Below are 18,130 nucleotides of genomic sequence, written 5' to 3'. Positions count from 1 at the left end.
CTCGTTTGACCATCGTTAACCTGCGCTGTCCCTCTCATAACCCCTAGAAACCTAGCCATGCCCAAAAGACCTCATCAGCCTATTCTCAAACTAATTGCTCAAGCATAGTTCAGAAAAGTGTGCAAACCAAGGGCAATTCTGTTAGCTTCTTTATTTGTTTTATACAGTACTGTTTCACTCTGAATGAATGGTATCAGATAGATACAAACAGTACAAATCCAGCAAATTTACAAAAACAGGTTGACGAAAACACAGAAAAGAGAGGTAGAGAATGAGGTAAAGCGAGCAAGAGAAATGTAGAAAGAGAGTGAGGATAGATGAATGTTGATTATAATTATAATGTGGAGAAATACATCATGTGATCGTGGCAACGCGGAATCGAGACCCTGATTTAGAGACTGATCGTAAACTGGACATGTGCTATAATTGTTGTTTGCCCCAGCTGGCAACCTCTGACTGCCTCGTCACGTCAAGAATGCATTGTTCCTGCTAACAAAACTGATTGTCCCCCCATGGTGTAGAAATATTGGATGGTAATACAATGGTGAAAATGTAAATCATGATGATCATTCATAGTTTGTATACTGGAACTGTGCACTCATTTTGGAGGAATCTTTCCATTATCCACCTGTGTGACAGACAAATACTCCATATAGGACAGACTTTATGGTGTTGTCACAGTTTTTTCCCCATAGGTGACTCCTGCCATTCTGGCAGAAATAATTTAAGGGAGAAAGATCCTGACCCTGTAGTGGACAACTCTAGATGGCAGCACCTTCTTCCACTGGGTTGGTAAAGGTGTTATATTTACCACATTGTGCTCTTCATGGACCCCTTAATAGGGAATTTGCAATGAAACATAACATTTCACAGTGCGAGCTTTGAAAATGGATAATTTTATGTTTGTTAGACGGCTACCATTACTATTTGAGTATGTTTTGATGGGGAAATGTTATGTTTTTCTATTGGCAAATGGAGCACAGCTTTTACAGGCGGGGGCTGCAGACTATACTCATAGGGTATTTCCAAAGTCATTGTTTAAAATGTCTAACATTGGAGATATGCTTACACAACTATGCAGAGCCCTTGGTCTGGGAGTTTTGAAAACAAGGGTGAATTGAAGATGTACAGGGTTAACTACAGCATTTTTCTAAGTCACATATAGATTCATTGCCTTGTGCATAACAATCCACTTTCACTTGTGGAAGCACCCAACGAGGCAGCCAGTCCTCTTTATTCATTGAAGTCACGTGCAAAAAATAAACATTAACTGTCTGTATGAAATATTTATTATTAACAATTTAAACAACATCCTTAGGATCATGGTTGTGGTCGGAAAGGAAAAGATTGCCAGCAGCAGTTTTGTAACCAGCTCCTGCATAATCATTGGGAGGCGAGCTGTGCACAGATGTGCTGCACAGCTCCCCCCTCCTGTATGGTGCCAATGATTTTGCAAATCAGGATTGTGCCCATTTTATTTAAAATGTTAGAGATAGTGGCCTAGGTTTCTAAAATGTATCTTGCTTTGAACTATACTGTAAATCTGAATTGGCTCATCATATTGAAGGCTCAGTGTTGATAAGACCTGGCATCCTTGAGAAGCCTGTGACATCTGTCTGTCTCCATTTACCTACTACTGAGAGCACGAGTACCCCAGTACCTCAAAAACCAAAGAGCTTTAGTTCCAGATCCAGGTATTTCTTGAATACCGACTTCTCATATAAGATATCTTTTTTGCGAGGTTGTTTGGAGATTACATCAGCAGCTGATTTGTGGGATATATCATATGCCTAGTAGATCGTTCATGTGTGTTTGACATCTTGATATGTTCTTTAAAGAAAAGAATTTTAAGGTGGAATTATGAAAATAGTAACTTGAAAAGGCAATAGAGTGGAACAGTAGGACAGTACCCAAAACACCTCACTTGGAGTTGGAGTGCCGTAACAGTGCTCAAGGTTAGTCAGTCGTAAGAGACGCACTACGGTTAGGTAGGCGCTTAGCTTGTGTTTTTTCTTGTGTGTATGAGTTAATATACTGCTGGTGGCGATGGAGGCTTCTTAACCCCTTCGCTGCTAAGCCTTTTCCCCCTGTGCTAAGCCTTTTTTTGTCTATTTGTGGTAGTTCGCGCTTAGGCTCCTGTAACTTTTTGACCACATAAGGTATCCATGCCAAATTTGCGTACTTTTCTTCCAACATCATGGGGATTTTAAAGGCACCCAGGGTTTGTGGATTCCCCTGGAGGGGACCCAGAAATCAGCCAAAATGCAGCTACATTTTGTTGTTTTGGGGAAAAATGGGTAAAAAGTGCTGCAAAGGAAAGCGTCTGTTTGTTTCACTGCAAATGGTATAAACAAAGGGTTTGTGGGGCTGAAATCACAATTTCCCAGCTTTTAGGGACAGACAGACTTTTGTCAGAAAACCAAAATGTTTTACACAGTTTTGGCATTTTACTGGGATATAACCCATTGCTATTTTTGGGCTTTCAACCATCTTCCAGTTAATGGTAGAAATGGGTATGAAAGCAATAACGGACCCTGGAAAGCTATACATTTTAGAAATGTAGACCCAATTCTGAATTCAGCAAGGAGTCATTTGTGTAGATCCTTCAAGGTTTCTTTATAGAAATTAACAGTTAAATATGGGAAATACTGAAAATTAGTAGAAAAAAACTGCCATTTGTGCCAACGTTTTCACCGGTAACTTATTCTAATTGTGATAGCTGTTTGAAAGCAATATACCGTTACATCCACTGGTCGTTTCTGGTTGTGGGGATATATAGGACTTGTAGGTTCACCAAGAACCCGACGAACACAAAGCCAATAACTGAGAAGCGACTTGCAATGGTTTTTAGGTTTTGTCTGGCGACGCAGCGCGAAGCGCTGTCGCCAGTGAGAACTATTGTTACGGAGTTGCCTCTCATGCGAGACAAGAGATGGACACGTGCAAGAGACGTACTGGAAATGTGGACGCGCGCTTGAACAGGAGATGGTCACGTTTGTAGGGCTCATTTCCAGTCTGTCTCTTGGGCGTGCCCATCTCTTGTCTCCCATGAGAGGCAACTCCCTGTGTAGCGCACGCAGGAAAGGAGATATGCACTCGTGCACAACACCAACAGCATTTTAAAATGCGCCTCAACGGCTGCTCGCATATCTCCCTCCCCTCCGTACCTTGACCGCCCAGAACCAACCCCCCAATAGCACCATGCCTGACCCCCACCGTCCAGCGCAAGCAAACCAAGGACACCAGCAGCTCCCCCCATCCTCTGAAGCCCCCTTGTGCCGTCTATAGTCAGCTGATATTACGGGGAGTAACTAACAAACTTTCATTTCCCTTCCGCCGTAGCCCTGCTTAGTGCTTGCTATGCCACCCACTCTTTTAACATTTGCTGTGGCATGTCCTTGCGTTGCCCACTCTACGCGCGTCCCTTTCCTCTAATTTATCCTTTGAACCATCGCCGAGCAGGACCTATGCTGATCTCTAGAGGACGATCCCCTCTCTGTTTGCGCCGCACCCACCGCACTCTCCGCCCCAGCAACCCCACCTCCCTGCTGCCCCGTGCCTCTCCCCCACTTGCTCTCTCCTTTATCCACTACACTGCAGCCCACCCAAGACCCACACCTCAGCTCACACTCTGTAGCCGCCGCTCTTTACAAGCACAAATGCTGCCACAGGTGCCAGCCGGTAATGTTGTAAGGGGCACAAACAAAGATGAAATTTGAGGGCACCCTGCTTTACAAAAAAACCAAAAAAAGAAAAGAGAGATAGGACTACAGATAGATGAAATACAGAGTAGGCAGTGAGAGGCAGTCATTTCTCAACCAGGACACTTGTCCACATAATTATGGAAAACAAGGGATTTCAAAGGATAATATCAAATCACAGTGTTAAGTAAATTGCAAAACGTATCTTAAAACTGCAACAACCTGTAATCTAGCTCTTAGCCTCTGCATCTCCGAGCGAGATGATCTGGAGCCGACGGGGGGAGGGAGGGAAAAAGAAAGCGCGTCATGCGTGCGCTGTAACAAGGCGGAAGAGACACGAGACGCCGGCGGCCGCGCACGTGCACATCTACTGTCGTAGTGGTGATCGGGAAAGTCGACTGAATGCAGCGCACAGAAGAATGGGGAGGTGCAGTCATGGGAAGCAGCAACGAGGCTTGGCCCCAGGGAGGTGGCAACACATCTTTGCTGTGCAAATGTCAAGGTGGGGTGTGCCAGGAAAATGTTAATCTTGATAATGGGACATTCAGGTTCAACCCAACAGTTCATACATTTATGTTACATCCTTTAATCAAGGCAAGATTATTTTACACTAAGATACACTAGCACAGCTTTATCTCTATACCTCACCTTGCATGATATATATGTTTTGCTTTTGGACTAATCCTGCTCAAGGGGTTATTGTGTGACAATTCCGTATACAGCTCAATAATTGTGTGTAGCTTTTTTCAAAAAAAGAAACATTGTTTGTGAAGTTCACAAACAAATACGCTTTTTCTTGCAAAAGCGCCCCATGCTGCGCTTTTACTTTAATGGCGGCCATGCCCCTTTCTTACCAGTGGCATCGTATTCACTCTCTCCATGCCACTTACATAGCTGAGCACTGCCATTTAACACACAAGTCTCCCCTACACCCCTCCCTTTCAGTGTGCTTGCGAGAGTTTGAACTATTGGCATTGTAAATGACAATGCCTTTTACTTATGTGTTGGTTTTCAAAACAGATAAATAAAAAGCATTGTCATTTACAATGCCAATTGCTTAAACTCTCGCAAATGCGAGACCTATTGCATTGCAACTGCTTGTTCATTATGTACTGGGTATCTAGCAATTAATTTGGGAAAATATATACATGGAAAAATCGATATGAAAGACACCTATGTATTTCTGAAATTGGAACAAAATATAGAGTTTAGAAACAGTAGATAGTTGCACATTTCCAAAATTGTGAGTACCCATGCTAGCATGAGAATTATAGGTCATTTTTCAAAATGACTTATTTTTTACTCATTGTCTTTCATTTGGAAGGCAGAAATGTATCAAACGCCAATTAGTAATAACAGTTGTTCTACAATTCTGTGTTCCCGTAAGTCTCCCAATAAAAATGGTACCTCACTTGTGTGAGTAGGCCTAGTGCCTGCGACAGGAAATGGCCCAAAAAGCAACGTGGACACACTTCATTGTTACAGTGAAAACGGACCCTTTTTTCCAAAGTGCCTAGCTGTTGATTTTGAACCCTAGCTCTGCCGGCACCTAGGGAAACCTAGCAAACCTATGCATTTTTGAAAACTAGACACTGAGGGGAATCCAGGATGAGGTGACTATAGTGTCTGGCAAAAATCGGGAACGAAACGTGTTGGCTGTGTGCCAGTTTTAAAAGATTAATTGAATAAAAAGAAGTAATCCTGGAACAGATTTCGACGTATGTGTATTGACTTTGGACATTACAACATTCACATCAACCAACAGAGTCATTCAAGGGCCCATCGCTTTCATACGCCCACATGACTGACACAGCAATTGCACTGGCTGGTGGTTGACATAGTGTCTGCAGTGGCGTTTGACTAGCTGAGTGTGTACTGGCCAGCAGCAAGTCACTACTCACACACTGTCACCAAATGCCAGCCAAGGCACACCGCCACCCAAACACCATCCCACCCACAGTGCCACCCAAGCGCCAGCCCATCACACCGCCAGCCTACGCACACCGCCAGCCCACGCACACCGCCAGCCAAGCGCCAGTCCACGTACACCGCCAGCCAAGCGCCAAACCACGCACACACGCCAGCCAAGCTCCAGTCCACACACACCGCAAGCCAAGTGCCAGTTCACGCACACAGCCAGCAAAGCGCCAGTCCGCGCACACTGTCATTACATTTTTTTTAACAAGAAAGAAAACACAAACCATTTGCAACTAGATACAAAACTATAACTACAAAAAAAACAGCAGTGACTAAAGACATCATTCTATTGCCAAACATGAAACTGAACAACAACTCTGTGAAACCATACAGACCAGGCAGTACACTATTAGACTCACGGTTCCTCACAAAAACTCTTTTGAGTGTGATACAATCTGAAACATGTGGGCACACACAGCCCAGGATTAGAAGGACAATCTGCACAGTGCATACGACTCTCCTTCCGCATACCTCTTCGCAAGCAGACTCTACATCTCTTATAGGGATTTGTTTTTTTTGGGTGTGGGAGGAATTAAATCAGGAAAGTGGCGATCTTTCAATCTATGTTAACAACTAGAGAGTGAGGGATAATTCACTCTTCGTCCCCCTGACGAATCTACTTCATAACAACAAAACAGCAAAAGTGCGGGAAGCTAAAGGACAGTATGAGGAAAAACCTCTTTCTTTAAAAGAACCCGCACTCACCTACCTAGTTGGTGACATGCTTCATCATTGGGTTCCCACCAGAGGGACCGAATGTCCCCCCGGTGTGCTACGACACCTGAGTTACAGCGGAAAGGGTTTTTGTTGGGGAGGGTGTCAGTGTCAAGGTAGTGCAGATTAAAAGATAACTGGTTTTATCCCAAAACAAATTTTAAAGGTGGGAAACCAGTGATCGTTTAAAACAAGTGAGACCAGTGTGGGCTGGCTGGTTAGGTTAACCAGGATCGTCCATTTTAATAAATTATGTGAAAAGTGGTCAACATGCTTCTGCTTATGGTTGTAATTTCAGCTAAGCATTCTTCAGCACCAGGGACCCCACAGCGGTATATGCATGCTAAGGCATATCCTAACCTATGGGGGTTGTGTGAAAGGCAAAACTCACGGTTTTGCCAATGCGGCCTTGTGGGATTTCCAAAAAGCTGCTGCACTCTGAAAGAGAGAGAACATATATAAAACAAGCATTGGCAAAGCCAATAGGTCTCGCCTATGAAAGGTAATTGTTTTGGCAATGTTTTGTAGCCATGCTGTGCTGCAACCAGGATGCTTTTCTGTATGGGTAAAGCCAATTTAAAAAAGCGCTGTGATGCAGCCAGGACTAATACACTTTCTTTTATGTGCATTAGCGCTGGATGCATCATAATTAGTTAATCTCCCCATACGTGAAAAGAAAAAGAAATTGGCATTTGGCATACAATCCTATTATATAAAGAAAGCAGTTGCACCCACGTCTTGGTGACATTTAATTTGGAAGGAGATAATATCTGTTGTTACAATAAAAGCAGTCACAAAAAAACATACATTTCAAAGACTAAAAGGACTTCTTTGAAGTGTGTGGCATAGTGAAACAAAACTACAAATGGCAAAAAGGAAGAAGAAAAAAAAAGCAGTACCTCAATCATAGCGCAATCAGTGGAAGGACAATTACCAAGCTGAAGCAATCAGTACTTATCAATGCTCCATCCAAAATAAGAGGAAGTGAAGCCAGCACACACTGGCCAATTAGAAGGTAGCAAATAAGAGTGACAATGAAGCCAACAAATGTTAAGAAAAAGGCGGGCTGCAAGCCCCTTGGTGTATACAATATCTCTTGCAAGTGAGAGTGCATTCAAAGACCTAAAAGTGGAAGCAGTGGACAGAGCCAAGTTGTCAGGCTTTATCTTTAAAGCCACCTTGTTTCAGGGATCACCTATCAAGTAGGTTCAACACTCATACTGCTGGTTTTCCCTACCACAGCACAATTCTAGATAGTACAAATGCAGCGGGTTAGTTAAAACAAAACCCTCCTAGCATCTCCAGTATTAGTTGAGCAGACAAAGCCTAATTCATGGAAAGCGGTGTGAAAGTTGCAATAAGTTGGTAATACCTCTTAACATTACTAACCTGCTTTATAGAGGTCACTGCCGAGTCTGGTGTATTATTTTTTAAAAGAATAAGGGTTCGATTAACAGTTGGGCAGGTAGCCTGATGTTTGCCAGGGGAGTGGATGCGATAACCTGTGTTCCCCTGGCAGACTACCATCTGCCATATTTAGAGCTCTCTGATGGCCTGGTGGATATCTCTCCGCCTTCAAGGGAGCCAGCGAAAGGGTGTTTCACGCAGCCACTCAGCAACCTTCTCTGTTTCACAAAAAAAAAAGACACGCAAAGAGTTTATTTTTGTAAAATAACATACGAATGACCCCGGAACACTGGGAGTTTCCTTCAGGGTGTGGGGGGCATTCTTCTCTTTAAGACCACCAGGCTTTCCTTAGTGGTCCAGAATAGAAAGAAAAGTACACTAGACCATCTGCTCTTAATAGAGGAGATGTTCTGATGTACTTACACAAATGGCCCAAGCCCTATAGGCCTTTGGAGTAAGGTTTCCTGTGCCAGAGCCAGTGGGGTACTGACGGTCCGCCTGACTCTAGATAGAGTGAGTGGCCCATCAGTTTGGCTGCAGATTCCTCACCTTTAGTTTTCCCGAAATACCAGAGTGGTTCCAAAAACATTCATGGCAATGCTTCTGTGCACCACAAGGTAGTTCTGTGCAGCTCTGTGTTGACTTAATTCCACCCTGGAAGTGACGTAGCAGCATATAAGTGCCATCCCTGAGCTGTAACATACATCTTTTGCTAGACTTTTTCTGCATCCTCAGATGAGTAGTACAACAAGATCAGAGGTGCAGATCTCTAAATTGGGACCTTTTGCATGTTAAAAAGAGGTTACTCCACAGAAAGGGGAGGTGGGAGGGCATCCACTAGAAAGAGTGTTACCAAAGTTAAGTAACATGTTCTTCTGATGTATAGTATATACTTCTAACCACGGATTCCTTACCTTTAGAGTATGTACCAAAGCAGAGCTCCCAAAGAGGAGGGTCTGTGGAGTGGACTCTGACCAGAAAATCCTGCCAAAACTGATGGACAAACTGCTCTTCCGTTCAGACGTGGCTGTCAGTGCTTGGTGAACGTCTGTACTGATGTCCACGTCGCGGCCTGACAGATGTCGAGAGCAGCCCTCCCGGGTGCCAACGCAGTGATAGGGGCTTTGGCCGTGATGGAATGGCCTACCAGACCTTTTGGAGGCTGCATTTTGGTCAGTGAGCCGCAAACATTAATGCAGGAAACTTTCCATAATGGCAGAGTCCTTTTCTGCACCATCTAACCAGAAAGAACTGATTGTCCACACAATAGTTTTTGGTGTGATCTATGCATACAATTAGGTCCCTTTTGGGGTCAAACTGATAGTCACTTCTTCTCTTTTGAGCAGCAAGGTGGGGCAAAGAACTTTGGAAGAGTGATGGACTGCCCAAGGTGAAACAGTGTCACAATGGTCAGCAAAACGGCTGCCCTGGCCCTCAAGCTTGTCTGGGAAAACGTGGTGTAGTGTAGGTGCAGCTAGAGATCCTGGAGGTTACTTGCAAGACAAGTTGAAGTGTTCTTAATGAGAAAGGCAGTATTGACAGTAAGTATGAGCAGCAATTGGACTCGAATGAAGTACACCGAGAAAGGTGAGGACCAAATTGAGGTCCCACTATGCAATCACATACTGTTTGGAGGAAACATGTCAAACCTGTAATAAAATGCATCACAACACATGACTGAAACAAGGATGATTGGTCCAGTAAAGAGAAAACGGCCAAACAGGACGACTAATAAACTCTTATAGTGCCCAATGAAGGGCCTTGCTAGGTAAGAGACAGAACAAATAGTAACATTTGATTGTTTGGCTTTTAAGGGGCTGTGTTGCGGATTCAACATGAGGCCACAATGTGTCGCAGTACTCGGCATAGAATGACTTGGTTGAGGGATACCTGGATTTGAGGATGAAATCCATATTCCCTGTTGGTAGATTGAACGTAGTCAATTGCTGCTGCACAGTCTCTGTGCATAGAGGTATAGATTGCACAGGTTTGGGTGCAGAACTCTACCCTGCTACTGCGACAGAAGATGCTCCTGCTGGGGTGGCCTGATGGGAGTACAAATTCTAAAGCTCAGAGGTTCTGGGTACCACACTCTGCTGGCTGAATTCAGAGACACTAAGATGACTTGGAACCGGTCGTTCCTGATGTTCTTCAAAACTCTGAGCAGGAGAGGCAGTGGCTGTAAGGTGCACAGAAGCCATGTGCATTTAAAGATGCCTCCATGTGCTTCAAAATCTGGGAAAATCCCTGACGCTCCAGCCAACTCCAGAGGCATAGTGACTCCTAGCACAAGACTTAAGACCCCACTCCGGCCTGCTTGTTGCAATACCACATAGCAATGGTGCTGTCTGTGAGAACCTGCACTAGCATGCCCTTGCTGGAGAGCAAGAAGGACTTTAACACCAAGCAGACAGCCGATAGCTCCAATAGATTGATGTGGAGTCAGATTTCTGCCATAGCCCATGCCTCCACCAGGGGACCATTTAAACCTAGCAGAAACCCATCCGTCGCCACCTTCGACTCTGGGTGAGTAAGTGAAAGTGGTCTGTTGCTGGTCAGATTGCAGTCGAACAGTAAGTACTGCAGATCATGTGCAGTCTTGCCCAAAACCTGGATAACATCTGACAAGATTCCTTTGTGCGGGTCCCACTGAGAATCCAGTTCCTACTGCATAGCCTGCACATGCCACCTGGTGAAGGGGACAACCAGGATTCTTGATGTCAACAAACCCAAAAGTCTTGAATACGCTCTCACTAAGAGCCAAGATAGAGGCTGAAACATTTGGATCATAGCCTGGATGTTCTGAGTCGCTGTGGTGGAGTAAAGGACCTGAACAGCACTGTATCCAGAATGGCCCCAATAAAGGGGATCTTCTGTAATGGAGTTAGGTGTGACTTTGGCTCGTTGATGGAGAACTTCAGAGATATTAGGAAGTTTGCCATCATCTGGATGTGGCCCACTGCAGACTGTTGCAAGCCCTGCTTCAGCAGCCAGAGATTGAGGTAGGGGGAAATGGGTATCCCCAAACTCTGAAGGTGCTCCATGACCACTGCCATCACTTGCATGTATAGCCGTGAGACAAGTCTAAGGCCAAAGGGGAGTTCACAGCAAACTAAAAATACTCCTTGTCTACCTTGAACTGCAGGTAGCGTCTGTTGGATTTCGGATTGGGACTGTGGTGCATAGGCGTACATGAATATATACATCCTATAGATCCAAGGCAACCATCCAGTCGCCCGGATTCAGGGCAGACAGAACTTGGACCAAAGTGAGAATTTTGAATTTGTGCTTCTAGAGTAGATGTCTTCAAAGTTTTTTGCTCTGAGCCCCCCAAGCAAAATGTTTTGAAGTCGGGCCCCCCTCCAAAAACATATGTCAAGAAAATGAAGAGTGGAAGGGCAGGGCTGAGCTCCAGGGCGGTGCATAGGAGATCATTTCAGGGGTATTTTTCTGTAGCACATAATCTACGCTATATGTGAGACTTATGAAAGTACAAATATATTAAACCAAAACGGAAATGGACCAAAAACACTAGGGCCCATAATTTGAGTGTTGTGAGCCTGGATCCCAATGCAACTGCACCTGCTGCACTAAAAAAACTAAAAATAAAAAAGCTGCAAAAATTCCCCAACTTTCTCAGGCATCTCTCTGAGGTAGCTGTCTCTTTCATTTGTAATCTAAAAAATGACCCTCCACCCCCATATAGCAACATTTCCTCTGAGCTATCTCTTTGATGCTGTCTAAGGAGCTCGCTGCTTTCCTCTTTCTCCTGGAGCGAGACCCTGCTAGCCTCCTCCCTGTCACCCCCACTACTCACCTTGAAGGACATCTGCATGCTAACAGGTCGAAGCGGACCGGATCTATAGGGAGCCACATGCCACATGTTTTTTTAAATTTTACAAAAGCAGTTCCCATACTTAACACAACCAGCTATGAGAAATTGTTGTAGTCCTTGAAGTGCCTCTGTGTAAAAGTGAAGGGAGGTTGGGGTTAGGGAAACAGTCATTCACACCAGGGTACCTGCTACCTGAAAGAATGCAAATGTGTGCAATTGGTTAATCACCACAAGTAAAGGCAGTTTGGATGCCAGTTTAGGATTTAATTGATGGAGGCACCTGAGGCTTCATGTGGACAATGAGCAATTATGTTTTATATTTAGGGGCATATTTACTATTTTTTCATGTAGCGCACTGCAGCAGCCGCAAATGCTGCACATCGCTTCTTGATAAGGAGAGAGAAGGAGAGCACCCTATTTACTAACTAGGCAATCTCCTCGCCTCTCACTAGCGCCGGTGCTGAAATCAACTACTATGCACCACAGGGACACCTTTGTGCCATGATATCTCTGTCTAGCATAGGTTTTGTACTGGAAGGAATCCTTCCAGTACAAAACACAATGCACAGACTCACTTTAACCATTTTCCCCACGTTGTATGTGTGCTGTAAAGTGCTGCTTACATGTTAAGTCGGAAAAGGAAGGCGAAATGAAAGCATTTCTCCTTCCTTGCGCCTACTTTAAAATGGCGCCGTTTTTTAACGCTAAACCCAATCTACTTTATTTAGTTAATTGGGTTTAGCGTGAGTAACCATGGGTGTTGATACGCCCCATGGCCCAAATTAATGCAAAGTAATGCCATGTACTGCTTTGCATTACTTTTCCGTTACTTCCAGTGTGAAAAAAGTTTAGCGCTGGAAAGTAAATTGGGGAAAAAGAGATTTTGTGCTGATTTGCGTCACCTTTGTGACACAAACACGGCGCACAATCTTGGTAAATCTCCCCCCAAATGTCAGGGTTTTAAAGCTGAGTTCTAGAAAGTGTACTTTTAATAGACAAATGTTTGTACTAGGTATAGTTTATCTATTACTAAATTATATATGTTGAAAGCACTTGTTTCATCTTAAAACACCAAATCATTTTGCAGCAGTCTACCTTATGCAGTGTATAGTAAAAAAATTAAATAATTACTTGTGTATTCACAGTGCTTTCTGCTCCAAGCTGGGACCGTGTAGCACCATTAATACACAAACCATTATTCCTCACATCTGCAGTGGTCACATTACTCAAATGAAATTTCAGAATGTAAAAGAATGTATTTCTATCTGATTAGCTTATTTTCTATTTATTTTTCAGTTAAGGTTTCTACATTATCTTATATGCCATTAACTAAAAGTGAAAAATAAAACACTTAAAGAATATTTTCTTCTTTATAGCCACGTTTTTGACCCTTCCACCACTTTCAGTTACCTGCATATAAAATAATACAGAAACCTTGGACGAAAAATAAATGCAAGTTAAGCTAATACAATGGAAATGCAATCTTTCAAATTATGAGGTCTCCGTGTATGTTTTATTTAACCAATTTAAGGACTGCATATAAATGAAGTCAGCCTGGAAACGTGCCAAGTTGCGCTTCTAGGGAATCTTCATTTACAAGTGCATGTGAGCCATTTGCGCCCCCCTAGAAATGCAGCCACAGCCCCCCAGGGGGGTGAGCCCCACAGTTTGAAGACCTCTGTTGTAGAGTAAGGCATTCAGAGGGTGCAGAACTAAAGTAGGACTAAGGCCTACACACCTCTTCGGCACAAGAGAGTAGCAACCTGTTCCCTACGTCTGAGGTTGCACCCTCTCAATGTGCCGTTTGGTCAATAAAAACGCCACCTCTTGCAGAAACACAGAAAGGGGCTCCTGCGAAAGCCACTCTGATATGGGAGTAAGTTGAGGTAGGTTGGAAATAAATCATAGGGCATTTATGGAAGACTCATCTGATGGATGTGATGGTCTGCCACCCTGGTAGAAAATGGCTGATACTGCCTCCCAGAGGATGGCTGTGCCACTGAAGGCCTTGTGGACCCTTGGATCCCAAAATCGTGTCAGAAAGTAGCCAGAAGAGTGCCAAAATATGCAATATGACCACTTTAAAGGCCTAGACCTACTATGGTGTTGCCGATGGCCTGAGAAATTCAGGGCACAATGGGACCGACTGAGGAGTCGGCTGTGCAAAATGGATTGGGAGTGAGATTGATTGGCAACTTCTATACTTCTCTTTGGATATATAAAATGGTGGGATAGGGTTGAGTCCCAATTCGATTTCTTTTTTTTCCCTTGCCTTTAAGTTACTGGACGACCTCAAGCGTAAAGGGCACCCATTGTGGTAGCGTCCTTGAGAGCAGGAATGAGTCCATGCCCCTTACTTGAAGTGGGACTTACGTGATGTACAAGGCTTATTTCGGCGTTTGGCGACATACAGCTTCGCTCCAAGGTGCTGGATCACTTTTGGGTGCATGATAACACATTTTTGGTACGTCTTGACATTGTGGCCTGAGTCAAAGTACCAGAGGCAGACATTGGGCGAGACAGTCACTGACATCTGTTTCCAACAAACACAACATGGTTTGAACCTTGTAGTTTTTGGTGGGGAAATTGGTCCCTTGCACATAGGAAAGACACTGAAGAAGAATTTGTCAACTGCTGAAGGGAGCAGAGCTATCAGGGCGAGGAAAGAAAGAAACTAATGTCGCTGTGCAGTGGTGACACTTTTATGTGGCTCCATCATCTATCCGACTGATGTGGCTATTTTACTACTGTTGTGTTTTTAAACATTCTATCCAGTTGGGCCATGCAGTTTGGAATTTATTATTATTGTTTGTGAAAGATAAAAGAATTAAGCCTCATCCAATCCATTATTCAAATTGCAGGCAGAATCAATGCTTCAATGTCAAGTAAACACTTTATAGCCAACTTTCTTAGAGAGCGGTGTAGGTAAAATAAATAGCCAATAATTAATTAAAGTTATTATGAAAATATAAAATTAAAAAGGCTCATTTGAACCAGCTCAACAAACTATTTTAGGCTAATTCGAACAGTGTGCAGAGGTTTTTTTACAGTCATTCAGAGTTAAGGGAACCAATGGTTGAACTATTGTCTCAAGCTTTATGCTGGGGTGGGGAGTGGGTTGGAACAAAAATGTGGGTGACAATATTACAGACCAATGGCTGACCAAAAGCCCCCGTATATGCGTGATTTTTAAGAAAAACCATAGTCTGGCGAGACAGCTGAAGCAGTCTCATAGGCCAGATCTAAGTAGGATAGCTAGAAAGGAGGCTTTACATTTTTATAATTTGGACATCTGGTTTTTGACCACTGTATCAGATGGGATTTGATGACCATGCCCCAAAGCTAAATGGGAAAACAATTTTTGCTTTGAAATTGCTGTATTTTACACTTTGGTAAACCACCTATTGTGCACACATTTGAAAGCAATATTTACCCAGCTTGTATAAAGAAAAATGCTAACACGTTTAAGCTCTCATGTTTTGTGAGTAGCTGTAGATGCCTTTGTTATAAACATAGAGGGCAACCTTGCATTCGGAGAGAGCACCTGGGCATGTAATCCATTACAGAATATTTCCTCGGGATACTTCTATACAACCAATTCTACATTTATGGAAAATATCAAATCAAAAATAGGCCAATGGCAGGTCTTTTATAATTCATAAAATGTCATGAAAGCCATCGATGCTGGATGATTTAGTTACTACAAAAATAGTGCCATAAAATGGCCAATATGGAGTAGTGATCCGAGAGAAAACTGTTGGGTACATTGAAAAAAGAACGCAATATGAAAAAAAAAATTGTAAGAAAAAGTTATAATACAACAATTATGATGCGTACTTTCCTAACAATTCGTAGTGAGACACATCTATGTTTCAACTCCAGTTGTGAAATCAGGGAGACTTCTAACAGGACAGCAAAGAAGTCAACAAAGTTCAAGCCACAAGTTTATTTAAAGAAAATTAGAAATAATGCAGACCTTCAACAAACAAGCAACTAATTCAGGGCAATGACTAAGCAATGGAGAAAAAAGACAAAAGGACGTGCCTGTTGCTTTTCCAGTGAACATCTTTTGGCTTTGCCAGTTTTTTTGCCAATGCTCAACTCCTGATGAAAAAAAAACATTAAGTTGTACACGCTTGCTGGTGTTATCATACAGACACATATGCATCATGATGCAATGGTGGCCCCAGTATGACAAGGCATTTGTGGGTAACCACACATGCGTCATCAAATGGTCGCCATTTTGGTAAATTTACCATTCCAAGATGGCAGATGCCCATTTAAGTTAAATGTAAGCTAAATCCCATTTACAGAAGTAAGAAAATACCTCCTCTTTAGGTCCACCTATAGAGTTAAAAAAGAATTAAAACAAATAAACAAGAGGGGTAACAAAGGGAGGGGATGAGTGGGGCGGGGCTTATTTAAACACCACAGATGAGTGGTGAGCAGGCAGGTGGGATGAAGAAAAGGAGGGGTTGGAAACAATAAACAACAAGGGACTGGGAGACAGAAGGAGATGGGGGCAGGGTGAAGGGTTAAGGGCTCGGGAGAGACGGCACAGGCTGGGCAGGCTTAAAAACATGTCATTATAAAAATTTCGATCTAGCGCTGAGAAACCCTGGATACGTTGTAGCGCTTTAGAAATAAACATTTATTTTCCTCAAAAGAAAAGGCCCTTAACAAAAACAAGGGAAAGGGAAGTGCGCGCTGTGTGCTGGGGGGAGGAGTGGGGGGGGGGCTATTAGCCTGTGAGAACTCGCGCCCGGAGAAGGGAGAGAGTGAAAAGGGCGACAGGGGGAAAATAACATGGTGAAAGATGGAGGGACAGAAAGATAAAGATAAAGACAGCTCACAGATGGACTTGGAGGGAGAACGAGGGCAAACAAATATGAAACAAGGAACTGGGCGACAGCAAGGGATTGGGAGACAGAAGGAGGTGGGGGCAGGGTGAAGGGTTAAGGGGTAGGGAGAGACGGCACAGGCTGGGCTGGCTTAAAAACATGTAAATATAAAAATTTCGATCTAGCGCTGAGAAACCCTGGATACGTTGTAGCGCTTTAGAAATAAACATTTATTTTCCTCAAAAGAAAAGGCCCTTTTCTGATTTGCTCACAAAGTTTACAGGTGTAATAAGATTAATCTATAGACATCCGGTTCGCAGTAAGAAAATAATGAATAGCTATTTTTAAATGGTACATTGTTCAGCATAGTCAGTGTTTTGTATTTACAACATTATAAAGGAGTCACGGCCTGCGGCCGTGAAAAAGTGTCTGGCTTAATGTTTAAAATTGAAGCACAATGCCTTCACAGCAGCACACAGAAAGCATTACAACTGGCAAATCAGTGGTGAAGGAGTCACGGCCTGCGGCCGTGAAAAAGTGAAGTGAACGAGCGCACACTGGGGAAGCTTGGAACTCAAGCGACCATATGGAGAGGGAGGGGGGTTTTCTGCCTGCTGGGAGAAGCTGGGCTGGGCTGCCTTGAAGGGACAGGGGCACGAAGTGTGAAGTTACTGAAAGTCAAGAGAGGGAGGGGGGTGGGCTGCCTGCTGGGAGATGTTGGGCTGGGCTGCCTTTGATGCGAGTCACGGCCTGCAGCGCTGGTTGGCTGAGGCTTTGAAGGCTCGTGCATGAGAGCAGGTCACGTGATTGGGATTCACGTGAACTGTTGGAAATCCTCCTTGAAGAGAGCCAATCAGCTGCCTGAAGAGAGCGTTTGGGGAAAGAACTGGATCAGCGACATAAGGACTCACCCCTGTTTTCTATTTCTGAGAAATAGAAAAGGGGCGAGCCCTAAAAAACACACAGGTAATACTTGACAACTGTGATATCTCTCAATAGGTGCATTCATAGGATTAAAGTGCTAAACCACCTTGTGCCTGTAACAATCTGGTTCAATGTGCAACCCAAAACACGTGTAACCTTAACTCAGGCAAACGTGTCTCACAAACAGCCACTCCGTATAATTCCATAGACGGAGGGGTCCAGGTTACGGGTAACTACCAGTACATGTATTGTGCCATTCAAATGCAGCGTGATTAAAACAATTGCTTCGTTGTACAAAGGTATGTCAGATGCTCAATGGTAGTGCCCTGTCACAGCAGAGAGCGAAACGCGCTGATGAATAGTAGGTTAAAAGAATCGTAAAAGCATGGAAAACTTGGCGCTTACGTGATGGCGTTACAGGCTTCACTTCATGGGTTCCGGGAGGGGGTAAAGCTACCTGTAGGAACTACATAGAAATAGGATATAAGTCACTAGTAGCATATACCCTGTACCAGAGGTAGCCAGCCACCCTACCAACCCAATTAACTACTTTCAAAGTGGCGCTTGCCCTCGTAAGAACTATCTGTTGCCTGCTTCAGACACGAATGTTACCGCTAAACTGTGACTTCGGTAGAGAAATACTGGATCCTTGTCACGTGATGCGGGCGTGGGTTGACTGACATATCCTGCTCCGATCACATGACAGAGGATTCTAGACCGCTAACCGATGA

General features: G+C 43.8%; 1 protein-coding gene across 2 annotated transcripts in view; it reads left to right on the top strand.

Moving 5' to 3' along the window:
- SPOCD1 (SPOC domain containing 1) overlaps positions 1-18,130 on the top strand; it is a 1,145,204-nt gene that overhangs the window by 142,600 nt on the left and 984,474 nt on the right. The gene's annotated exons all lie outside the window — the stretch shown is intronic.

This window comes from Lissotriton vulgaris, chromosome 2_1, assembly GCF_964263255.1.
Source record: "Lissotriton vulgaris chromosome 2_1, aLisVul1.2, whole genome shotgun sequence".
NCBI classification, from domain to species: domain Eukaryota; kingdom Metazoa; phylum Chordata; class Amphibia; order Caudata; family Salamandridae; genus Lissotriton; species Lissotriton vulgaris.
This window is presented reverse-complemented; position numbering and strand designations above follow the sequence as displayed.